Source organism: Myotis brandtii, unplaced genomic scaffold (genome assembly GCF_000412655.1).
Source record: "Myotis brandtii unplaced genomic scaffold, ASM41265v1 scaffold871, whole genome shotgun sequence".
Classification (NCBI taxonomy): domain Eukaryota; kingdom Metazoa; phylum Chordata; class Mammalia; order Chiroptera; family Vespertilionidae; genus Myotis; species Myotis brandtii.
Window position 1 is genome coordinate 702521 of NW_005371555.1, and position 13489 is coordinate 716009.

Sequence of the window (13489 nt, forward strand, 5' to 3'; positions counted from 1 at the left end):
CAGTAAGGGGCGACCAGGCCAGCTCGGCGGGGCAGTTGGGGGCAACTAGGATGGCAGTTGGGGGTGACCAGACCAGCAGTGGGGGCAGTTAGGGATGATCAGGCAGGCAGGCAGGTAAGCAGTTAGGAGCTAGTGGTCCCGGATTGTGAGAGGGATGTCCGACTGCCGGATCCGGTCTAAACCGGCAGTCAGACTTCTCCTGGATTGGAGAGGGTGCAGGCTGGGCTGAGGGGGACCCCCCCCCCATGCACGAATTTCATGCACCGGGCCTCTAGTATATAATAAAAGGCTAATATGCAAATTTTCCCTGGACCGGGAGTTTGACCAGGAGTTCGACCGGGAGTTTGACCCGGGGGGCGGGGCTGGCTGGCCAACCTCCTGTGGCCACTCCCTCTGGCTGGCCCCACCTCCAATCAGCCACCCAACCACCCCACCCATGCACGAATTCATGCACCTGGCCTCTAGTAGGAAGAGATACAGATATAGAAGACGTAGTCTCTGCTTTCAAAGCTCACAATAACACAGTCCCAGCGTGGCAACACTGCATCAAAACGGAAGGTTAAATAATAAAATCGGGCACTGTGTGGCTAAACACCAAAGGGTGGTACTGGCATTGCAACTTTCAGTCGTCTCTGCTTTGGGATCCTTTATGCCCCGAGGCACCACGTCTCATGCCTTTCCTCCTTCTCCTCCGCACATGCTGCATCTTTCCATTTAGACTGGCTCAAGCCCCGTAAGGCAGGGACTGTACTTTATTTCAGCTGATCCTGTGCCTGTGCTATTCTCTCAATGGCTTACAGGAAAGAGTAACTAGGTTGCCTCAAAATCACTATGAGACCAACGTGCAGACAGAATAGACGGGATATTTCTACTCCATTCCCCCAAAGAAACCTTCCAAAAAAAAAAAAGATAAAAATAGCAAAAAAAGAAACTCCTATTCATCCTTCAAAATACATTTCAGATGTCACTTACCCGTGAAAACTTTTCTCAATAGGTAGCTTTCAGGACCAACAAACCAACCCATAACTTAGTGGCTAAGACAACAAACATGTATGTAGCTCAGGACTCTGCGGGCCAGCAGCTCAGGCTCACCTGGACAGTTCTGATCTCACCTGGCCTCCATCGTGTGTCCGCACTCACATGTCAATCATTACGGAGTTCAGCCTCGGGAATTGGCTGTCTCTGAGGCAACAAGATTGAAGGAGCCGCAGATTTCTCATCCTCTGGCAAACTAGCCTGGCTTGTTAATATGGCAGGCTCAGAAATCCAAAAGAGCACGTTCTCTTGAGGCTGTTAAACTAATTAAACGTGGAGGCCACTAGCTTCACGTGGCTCTGAAACACTGGCAGCCTACATAGCCAAACCAAATCTAAGCCTGTACCTGCCCCAAGGTGAGGAAAGCAAAACATTAAGATTAATCAACTACAAACAGCCAAGTGGGCTTTAAAGCTATAGCCAATCAATTTCTTTACTTTGCTTTCACCTTTTCTCCAGAAAGGCCTCTCCCCAGCTCCTGTGGGTGGAGTATCCTGAATCATTTTGGTGATGACTGATTCCAATTGATTTTTGCTCAAATAAACTCACCATTTTTAATGTCTTACTTTAAGTTTTAACAAGGCCTAAGCCTGGCACATCATTACTTCTCCACATTCCAGTCACCAAATTAAGTCACATCGCTAAGACTAGATCCATAAGGTAGAAATATAGACTTCACCTTTTTTATTTTATTTTAATAAATATATCTTGGTTGAAGGAAAAGTATAAAAATTAAGGTCGTTTTGTTTGGAAAAGACTAAGTCAAAAATAAGAAATCTACACCCTTTAAGCCTCCATTTTTTTCATTGATTGAAGAAGCTATTAATAACGTCAATTTTATAGCAGCAATAACCTACTGAGTGAAAGAACTTTAGGAAGGAAACAGCACAAAATTAAATTAGTTTCCATGGTATTTGAGGTAAACTGATACAACATTGTAGACAGTGAAAGCTTTTTAATTTTAGACTTCACCTTTCGATACAAAGAGTTACAAAGTCCTAATGCAAAAAGCAAGAATTTAAAAAATAAAGGTTTTGGTCATTTTTGTTAAAAGTCAGATTTATTGAGCTATAATTTATATCCAGTAAAATTAACCTGCCACTTCCTTAAAAATTATGGTATAAAACACATAACATAAAATTAACCATCATAACCATTTTTAATTCTATGTTTCAGTATTGTTAACTACAGGTTGTCCAAAAAAATGTATACACACTGTAACCCAATTTTGAAAATGAAATGTATTTTAATAAACACTGCCTTTATAATTATTCTAAGTGTGCATATACATTTTTGGGGGACACGCTATATATTCACATTGTTGTGCAACAGATCTCCAGAACTTTTTCATCTTGCAAACCTGAAATTCTGTACAGATTGAACAACTCATTTACCCTTCCTCTCAGGTTCTGGCAACCATAATTCTACTTCATGTTCCTATGAGTTTGACTATTTGACATACCTCATATAAGTGGAATCATATAGCATACAGTATTTGTCTATTTGTGACTGGCTGATTTCACATAGTATAATGTCCTTAAAGTTCATCCATGTTGTATCCTGTAACAGAATTTCATTCTTTTAAAGGCCACCTAATATTCCATTGTGTGCATCTACCCCATTTCTTTGTACATTCATCAGTTGATGGGCATTTGTGTTGCTTCCACCTCTTGGCTATTGAAAATAAAGCTGCTGTAAATAAACATGGGCATGCACATAGCTCATTGAGATACTGCTTTCAAAAGTGAGATTGCTGGATGATAATTCTATTTTGAATTTTTTGAGGAACCTCCATACTGTTTTACTTAGCAGCTGCACTGTTTTATATTCCCACCAATAGTGTATATAAGGGTTTAAATTTCTCCACATCCACACCAAACTTATTTTCCTTTTTTAAAAAAATAGTGGCCACCCTAATGGAGTAATAGGGGTGAAGCAAAAATGCATCTCTTCTAAGTGTACAAGAATATAACAAAAAACAAAAAAAGAAACATATTGTAACTAGCCCTGCCATCTTTATTAGAGTATTGTGGGATCTCCTGGGAGATGTCAGTTGAAAAAGTTTTCTAAATTTACAACATTAATTCCTATGAGTTATTTTTTAACAATATAAAAATCATTTTATATTCATTTAATCAATGACAATTAGGTGATATAAGAACAAGGTCTGAGTAGCATTTTTTGTGAGCATACAGGCCTTGTTGATGTCTTCAGATGGCTGGCTACCTCCTCCGACCTCGGCGGCTTCTCATCCTTTTCTCATCCTTGAGAGGAAGGAGGTCCTATGAGTTTTGACAAACGCATACCTTTGTGTAAACACCACTCCAATCACCACAATTTGCATCACCTGGGAGTTCCCTTGGGCCCCATTGCAGTAAATCTCCCTTAACCAACAGCCCCTGGTAATCACGGATGTGTTTTTCTATCCCTATTGTTTGGACTTTTTTTAAATGTCATATAAAATAATTATATAATCCACAGCGTTTTGAATCTGGGTTCTTTCATTTGGCATAAATCACTGGAAACATTCATGTTTTTGCATGGATGAGTAGTTTTTTCTTCTTTGTGCCCCACACTTACACAGACAGCCTAAACAAACAGATATTCGAGAGAAACTTTTAATGTAAAAACAGAGGTTTACAAAAGAGCCAGAAAAAAGCAACCTGGAGAAAATAGAGACTACTAAGGAAGAAGGAGATGTCAAAATAAAAAGGACTAATTTTAATATCAGACATACATGAGAAGAGTCTACAAGCAGGAAACAAGAACAGGACAGTGCTTTTAAAGTATTTCAGATACTCCCATACAATGGAACAGTAAAAGAGGATGAGCTATCAAGCTACGCGTAGATATTGATGAATCTTAAATTTATGGGGGTAAGGGGGAGAGATCAACCAAAGGACTTGTATGCATGCATATAAGCCTAACCAATGGACACAGACACCAGGGGAGTGAGGACATGAGTGGGTGTGGGGGTGAGGGGGCAATGGGGGGATAAGGACACATATGTAATACCTTAATCAATAAAGAAAAAAACTAAAATAATAATAATAAAATTCTGTGGTGCACACACACACACACACACACACACACAATAGTAGAGCCCCTTTTAGTTTCTTGCCCTCTATTGATTAGCAATGCACCGGCCCTTTCCTCTCTTGGAAAGGAAAATAAACTTCCTCTCTGCAAAAAAAATTAATAATAATAATAATTTAAAAAATAAAAATAAATGAAAAATGGCAGTCTTAAAAGGCTACATACTGTATGATTCCAATAATATGACATTCTGGAAAAGACAAAACTACAGCCTGTGGGAAGATAGGTGGTGTCCGGAGTTTTGGAGGGCGTGTTGAGAGGTGGAGCACAGGGGATCTTTAGGGCAGTGGAGCGATTCAGTGTGATACTGTAACGGTTAGATGTATGACACTAGGCATTTATTTGTCAAACCCATAGAACTTCACAGCACAAAGAGTGAATCTTAATGTATGCAAATATTTAAAAATTATTTAGAAGGCCACAGTGATCTCAGGATGTCATACAGAATGTAACAAACAAATGTATGAAACAAGTTCACTAATGGCGGGGGGGGGGGGGGGAATTAAGCAGACTTACTGTTTTTATCCCAGTATTCTAAGCATTTGATCATGAAATTATATTAATGTTGTAAAGTTAGAAAACTTTTTCAGCTGACATCTCCCAGTAGATCCCACAATACTCTAATAAAGATGGCAGGGCTAGTTACAATATGTTTCTTTTTGTTGTTGTATTCTTGTGACATAGGATATCTTTAATTTTTTGAGAACAAGTTAAGCAGTCCTTTTCTTACTTTATTTTTTTTTAAAAGTACCTTTTTACAAAAGAGAAAGAAACACAGACATTTATGTTAAAACATAGCCAGACACTTACATACGTTATCTTACTCAATCTCCCACAACATTGAAAGAGGAATTTCCATTTTACAAAGAAACATTCCTTAAGTAAAGTCCTCTATCACAGAGTGTGTGGTAGATTGTCAATGAATATTTACAGGATTTAAATAAAAGAATGAATAATTTAAGCATAAGTTATGCATGTAAAACAAACAGTATATTATACAGCACATGGCTAAGGGTGGAAATGCGTAGCGAATTTAAGTCCTGTTTACTAGGAATGTTCAATGATCACTGAAATTTTCAGAAAAGGCTTCAGAGAGAGGACGAGAGGTAAGCGGGCTTTTAAGTGTGGATAGAACACAGGTAAATGGACGGGGCAGGAGGACATTTGGGGAGAGGGGGGCAGTGGGGGAGGGCACGGCGCAGCTCAAGGTAGTCACTCGGTCAGGCAGATGCCTGGCTGTGTACTCAAGTGGATTGAAGCACTTTCCTAGGAGCTTTTCAATTCTAATGTTTTAAAACCGCATATATACAAGTTCTACCATCTATGTCTAATAATTTCATGGCTCTCTTAAAGCTAATATCTTCAATAAAATAACAAGCATGGAAAGATCATCAGAGAAATCATTAAGTTAAAGAATGTAAGAACAAGGAGATTTGGGGCAGATAAGTTGTTACATTTTTCAGGACAACACACACATGGTAAATGGTAGAGCTGGGTTATGAACAGAGGCGCCTCCGGTTGTTGAGTTCAATAGCCTTTCTATTTACGTGGTTTGGTTCCTCAAGTGAGGAACTAAAGTCTGGATTGGTTACATTACATAGTATTTATCAAACAGTTAATTCAGCGGGGCATTCCTATTCTGTTTTCTCTATAAATACAGAAGGAATAACAGAATACAAAATATAGACAGTACACAACTCACAGGCCCCGTCATAGAGTCGAAAGCAGAGGACAGCTTAAGGGGAATGACTGTCTGGCGTGTGCTGAATTTCCGGCTGGTGGATAAGCTGTGGGTTTCCAGGGTTCCCTTCTCCCAAAATTCTCCAAATAATGGGAAGAACCATTTGGAGTTTTGGCAGCTCTTGTATAACTGTTTGTATAGATGTTTGTTCATTCTGATACCAAAGATTCTATTTCTCCTCCAATTATGTAACCAAGTTCTGAATCGTCCCTTTGACAGGCAGGTATTAGGTATGTGGCTTTCCTTGGCTCCATGGTTTAAATTAACCTCTAATCGTTACCCCTTTGAAGATTTAGACTTAAAAGAAGAGATATGGTACTTCTTAGTCACTCCCATGCTGGGAGATATGCCTGGTCTGTACCTTCATCCCCATCTCTTCAGTGGAAACCTGATAAAGACCAGGCCTGGCGCTTATACAAACTTAGAGCTCATGAAAACAGACAATCCCAATGTTACTGCAAAAATATTATATTCCCCACCCCACTCCCCGATTTCTCCCAGCAATAGAGGAAGAATCCCTCTCCCTTTCCATGAACACATTACCCACTTAATTTGAGTTGTTACATTTTTAAAAACAATGAAATTAAGTCTATTTAGTGCTTTAAAAGATGACAAATTTTTCAGTAAAATATATATCAATTTTTCCAGAATGCTCTCATCTTGAGCAGAGTAATTGTGATAGATGAAAATAAAATTGATAACAAATCAAGGTACTATTCTCATTACCTCTGCTTCTCAATGTGTTGTGAAAGCAAGCTAATAAGAATAGCTAGACAAACTTATGTTAACAAATATTTTCATGTTTAATTAAACATATTTATAGGAGAGTTTGACTTTTTCTTGAAGTAATTTCAAACATACCACATTTTGGTATACAGATTATGCTCCAACGAGTGTCCTTTTTAATGAGTTCACTTGGCCATGAATTAATCAGGCTCTTTTTCTGTTGATCTATAGAAAAGAGGCATTATAGTTAAGGTTTTTTACCATTTTGAAGTTTCCTTTTAGCTAATTTTAATCTATCATCATATTTTTAAAGTGTGTGCAGATTTAAATATGTCAATCTTATTATATATCTACTATGTACAGAGCTCCTATTTCTTATGGAAATTACTGATGGAGAAATTTTTTTAAATGCTAACTAGCCTCTATTAGTTTTCTTGTTAACATAAATGTCTGATAGATTTGTTTTATGAAGTTTTTTATGCCTATATGTAAATGATGGTGGTTTATTCTGCTCAATATAAACTTGGTGAATTGAGCAATTAATAATTCTTCCAAGACTTCACTTGGACCTGCCAGAGGACTTAGCATCATCTACACTTTCAACTATAGCCTTTTCCTTTTTGGGATTCCCCCCCTTTCCTCCAGTCCTTGCCACAGAGAACCAGTGGAAAACGTTTAACTGGCATACATCTGCATGCTGCACACCAAAACAGCCAAAAGAATAAGAAGCCAATGAAACTGCAAGAAACAGTGTGACAGCCAGCTTGTGTGCCACCAGGATGCTCAGACATCCTGTTTGGGGACAGCACACTCCGGAGGGGAAAGTCGCCTGCTGATGAAAGTAAACTTGGATCCAGAGTTCTATTCCAGTGTCTTTCTTCTCCCAGGCTCCTTCCCCCCTGGCCCATCCCCTGCCCAACCCCACTTGCCAATTAGGATCATTGAAAAAGAGGACATATCCCAGTGGAATGTGTCTGTTTGAAACACCCAGAAATTGTGTGTGTGTGTGTGTGTGTGTGTGTGTGTGTGTGTGTGTGTGTGTTTAAGATGTCACACTTATTGCTACATGACTGTAATGTACAAGTGTCGTTTTCTATAAAACTGACATAAAATGTTGCACTTTTTGTTGCTATAAGTAGGCAGATTTATGGCTGCCGACCCGCCTCCCTCGCTCCCCCAGCTCTAAGCAGGTGTGCCTTCCTGGGGGAATTAGCCTGCGGGGATGTCCATGGAAATTCACAAAAGGAGATGTTTTGGTTGGAAACAAAAAGTGATCTGAGTGAGGCCAACCTCTTGCTCCACAATGGCACCAGGGTGATTCCATATTTGAAAAAATCAGTAAGAAGAAATTCAGCTTCCACGGGGGCTCAGGGCAAGACTGTGCATCTGTTCTTTGCTCCTGCAGAGGAGGGTTTTGCTGGGGCGTCCTGGGGTGTCCAGAGGCCCTTGGAGGGACTGGCTGGGAGCAGGGCCCAGAGGACCTGACGCACAGGAGAGCCTTGGGGGTCAGGACTACATGCCTCAGGAAGCGGTCAGAAATGGGAACTTCTGAGGATGAACCAAATGCTCTTCTTGCAGGGAGAGGCTGATTGGACCCGTCTCTCCAGCGTTTGGTCCTGTCCACGGCACTGCACCACTTCCCGCGGCATTCCCGAATGATGACACAGTTCCCTGGCCATTCAGAGCCCATGTTTTCAGAGCAAACAGCAGAATACGCGAAGGGGTCCCCAGTGTAAAAAGTACCTCAAATTATCTGCAGATCACACTGGGGTTTCTGTCTGTGCAAGCAACCTAAATGTCAGTCAGTAGGAAAATTGCAAAAAGTTAATTGTAGTTTATTCATCCAGTGAAATACCATGCAGCAATTAAAATGAATAAAAAAGATCTGTAAGAATCAACATGGATAACTTAACGAAGTAGTGTTCAGTGGGAAGAAAGGGTACAGGATACTTTTTATGTAAATTTTAAAGGACACAAAACCATCCCATATGTTGTTTATAAGTACATGTCTGGAGTAAAAGTGTAAAAACAGTCTGAAAGGATAAACACCAATTTAAGGTATAGGTGTGGGCTACGGGAACAAGGAAAGGAACAGAGATATCACCATACTTGCAATATCTGTTTATATCATGTAGGAAATGACATTCGTATCTGTAATGACAAAACATTAACAACTTGCTAATTCCAGGTGGTGAGTATACTTGTGTTGTAAAATTCTTTGACTTTACTGAACTTTTCATATTTTTCAATAAAATCAAAAGTATTAAGGAATGAATTATAGAGAGGCAAGAGATCGGTTAAGGTCCAAGCAAAATACAATGGTGGCTTGAACTGGGATTATAATAGAAATGGAAAAAACAAAAGACTAATCAGGTGATATTTTGGAGGTAAAGTTTTAGAAGTTGCTGTTGAATTGAATACGAGGGTTAAGGGAAAGGAAGGAATAAAGGATGTTTCTTAATTTTAAACTGTTTTTTGCATGCAGGCTTACTTCCTGCTTGGAGTTTGATTTTGTTCAGCCAGATCATGGGTGGTATGAAACTTCCTGTACAGCTCCATTAAATGTCTCTTGGGAAAATTACTGGTTAATCGTTTCAGGCATATAGATTATACTTCCGTATCTTGTTGGGGGGTGCTCTCCTCCCAAGTCATGCAAAGGCTCACTAATAGAGCTTGCTTGATACCTGCCATATTTCTAGTGAACTAGCTTTTTGATTCACTTGAGTTCAACCCCAGCAGTTCTCAACCTGTGGGTCGCGACCCCTTTGGCGGTCGAACAACCCTTTCACAGGAGTCGCCTAAGACCATCCTGCATATCAGATATTTACATTACGATTCATAACAGTAGCAACATTACAGTTATGAAGTAGCAACGAAAATGATTTTATGGTCGGGTCACAACGTGAGGAACTGTATTTAAAGGGCCAGAAGGTTGAGAACCACTGGATTAGACTGTCCTCCAAGCTTCCCCTGACAGTGACTTGATCTTCAACTCTCTAGTTACCTGTCTTAAACTGGTAGTACCAAAGAGTGGTTCCGAGGCAGCTTTCAAATTCCACCCCCTAATCTATATCACTATTTCACAAATAAACAGTGTGCTTGCTATTCAAATGGAGCTTTAAGATAAAGTCTCCTAGCCACATTTTCAGTGAGATTCCCATTCCCTGAAACCCTTTCATATAAAGATGCTGAAGCCAACATAAGACTCAGCAGTCTTAGGTTATTCCAGGATGTAGGCCAGAACATGGCATTAGGCTAGAGGTAGACCATTGGAACGAGGCTATAATATTCATTGCCTTCTTCTTTGGGAATAAAATTTAAGAAAGTTGATATGAAATAGATGAGATGTCAGGTCTTGAGGAATCCCTGGGGGTTTTACTTAAATGCCCCTGGAAAAACATATCTAGTAGCAAAGGGTTCATGAACTTGACAGTTGGTCTTACAAAGGGACACTTGGTTTAATTTTTCAGAATCAGTCAGTATTTGCATTTACCAAGAAGAGTGATGATCCTATGAATTTGTACTGCTTGTTTGTCTATCTTCTCCTTTAGAATGTAAGCTCCATGTGGGCAGGCATTGTGTTGATTTTGGTCACTTAGTACTTCTTACAAAGGGACACTTGGTTTAATTTTTCAGAGTCAGTCAGGATGATCCTATGCATTTGTACTGCTTGTCTGTCTGTCTTCTCCATTGGAATGTAAGTTCCATGTGGGCAGGCATTGTGTTGATTTTGGTCACTTATGTATATATACAGATATATTTTGCTTTCCCCATATCATGGCCTTCACACCATTAGTAGTTCCTGTTATTGGCAATGAAATTATGATAAATAAGTCTGAAGGTAAAAACTTTATTCAATAAGTACTAGTTGAATACATTTGATAAGTGCAAACAGGCAGTCCTACTTGCTGGTATGGTTGCTTTTATATATACAGATATATTTTGCTTTCCTGCCTTCACACCATTAGTAGTTCCTGTTATTGACAATGAAATTATGATAAATAAGTCTGAAGGTAAAAACTATAATTGCTGAAAATGTAATTGCAGAAGGTTGTGGCATATGTTGCATATAGCATTACTATAATAAGTTACCACAAATTTAGTGGGTTAAAGCAACACAAATGTATTATCTTATAGTTGTGGAGGTCAGAATTCTGAGCGGCCTTAGGCTAACATCCTCCTGGAGGTTCTAGGAGAGATTCTGTTTCCTTTCCTCTCCCAGAGGCCAGAGGCCACCTGCATTTCTTGGCTCCTCGCCCCTTCCTCCATCTTCAAAGTGCATCATTCCAACATGTGCTTCTAATTCGCACATTTTATCTGACTTAGACTTTCTTGCCTTCCTTTTAAAGGAGTGTTGGTGATTACATTGGGCCAACTCAGATAATCCGGAATAATCTTCCCATCTCAAGATCCTTAATACATTTGCAATGTCTCTTTTGCCTGTAAGGTAACATTCACAGGTTCTGGGGGTTGAGATGTGGACATCTTCGGAGGGCATTGCTCTATGTACTTTGGTCATTTAAAAATCTTACTTACATTGAAGTTTTCGCTCTTTGTTATTCACTATGTTGTGGCTTCAGTGTAAAACTTAGAAAAATCTAGAGCTACACAGCAGAGTCCCACTCTGAATCAACAAAACTAGAAATTTATTTCTAACTCAACTGAGAAAACCTGATTAATTTTGGTAATAAATGGGATCAGGAGGAACACTACTCTTTTATCGATTACTTCAAAATATTGTAAAATGAGTTATAAACAATGTTTTCAAGCAGTAAATCTGATCCTCATCTCACCCCCATTCCTACCTTTCAAATATAATGAAATCTGCTTTTGAGTCACATTCAAGTGTGTGTGGACAAACCTGGTAGGGCAGGCTTCTAGCCCAAGGATGTTGCCTTTATTGTAAACATTTTTACAGCTTCTTTTTTGGAACTGTCTTTGGAGACAGTTCACCAGACACACAGGAAAACACAGCTCGTTATTTTAAGGTCACAAGGTACTCTGCCTTCTCTGTCTTCTTCCCCTCCCCATTGTTTTAATCCACTTGCCTCCATCCCCACTCCTTCCTCTGCTGATGTTAGTGCCAGGGATCTGTGAGGTTAAGAGGAAGGCCTGGGAAGCCAGAGTGTGGCTGGGAAGGGGGCAGGGAGAGCTCCATGCGGAGCTCAAGGGGCAGCAGACTGCCATGTAAGTCTATCTGATTCAACCTATAGCAAAACTGTTAACTAATAATACTTGATAATTCGCTGGGTCAAGAAAATTGCATTGTTAAAACAGTCCCTATTAAGAAGTGTCTGAACTTCATTGATCTTATATTTGTTCCCAAAGGAAATATTTTAAATAATAGGTGAGCTTAGTCAAATAGATGTTTCAATGTATTATTTATTGACAGGGGAAGTAGGTGCATTAAAGGAGAGACTAGAAAAGAACTCTCCCCTGTACAGATTTCTTTCCAAAGGAGGTCTCAGTTTAGAGATTTTCTTAGAATGGATCCATAATCCAGAGATTTTCTTTAAATCTCTGACAATTAAAGTTTACTATTTAGGTGCATGGATAAATAAAGAAAATATTATAATGGTATCATATAAAATAGTTATACCATATAATATAGGCTGCAAAATATTTTTGACTAGTGGAGGTATTCAATGTCCAAGCAGTTTACAAACCCTCTGATACTTTCAACTACTGAAGTTACAGAGCATCTGGCCATATTCGTTCAGAAGAAAGTATCTAAAATATTCCTAACTACTACATATATATATTTTTCTTCATTAGCCCAATTAAGATTACTCTTCAATGAACTATGTGTGTAAATTAAGAGTAATCAAAGGAAATGCAAAGAGTCCAATTTTAGATCATCATCTCACATAAGAAAGGGTTTTTTCCCTTATAAAACAGTCTTCCTCTATTTAATAAGACAGCCATTTATCTGGCTTCCTCTGGTAGCTATAATTGGAATAAAAAATTTTAAATTCTAAATCTACACTGTCCAGTTTGTAGCTACTATCCACATGTTGATATTGAGCACTTGAAATGTGGCTGGTCTGAATTGAGACCCACTGTAAGTGTAAATATGTATCATTCTCAAAGAGTTAGAATGAAACAAAGATTATAAACATCTCAGTAATTTTATGTTAATTACATATTGAAATAATATTTTGGATATGCTGAGTTAAATAAAATGTATTAAAACTAATTTCACCTGGACAAGTCAAAAGTACAACTAAATTATAGAAAAACCACCCTTGAGAACCACCTGAAGACCAGCTGAACAGAACTCCTACAGCTAAGGCTATAAAGAAGCCATGTGGAGACTGGTAGGCGGTGCAAAGATACAGAATGGGCTTGCCCCACACCCCTGTGTGGTGGTTAAAAATCGGGAGGGATATCTCAGCTGCAGCGGTCCCCTCTCCCCCCACCCTGAGAAGCAAGTAGTCCCAGTCCCACACCAGGCCCCCATCTCAGAGTTCTAGTGCCAGAGAGAGAAGCCCCCATAACTTCTGGCTGTGAAAACCAGCAGAGAATATGGCTGAGCGAGTCGGAGGACTACTGGAGTCCCAGGTGTATCCTTAAAGGGCCTGACAGACTTGCTCACTGCCAGACTGGGCAGCAGCTCAAAAGGCGCCAGGGACATATGAAGTCATGTCTGACTTCAGGGTGAGGCCTGGAGGGACAGCTCTCCCTGCCATTTTATTTCTTTGCTGAGCCCTCCCCCAAGCCAGCTGGCAGGCACAGGTGGGCACCAAATCTGAGTCTCTGTTAAACTCACCCTAGTGCAGTGGTTCTCAACCTTGGCTGCACATTAGAATCACCTGGGAATCTTTTTTAAATCCTGATTTCTGGGCCTCATCCTCCGGAAATTCTGTTTCTTTGTTACTAATGTTGTGGCCC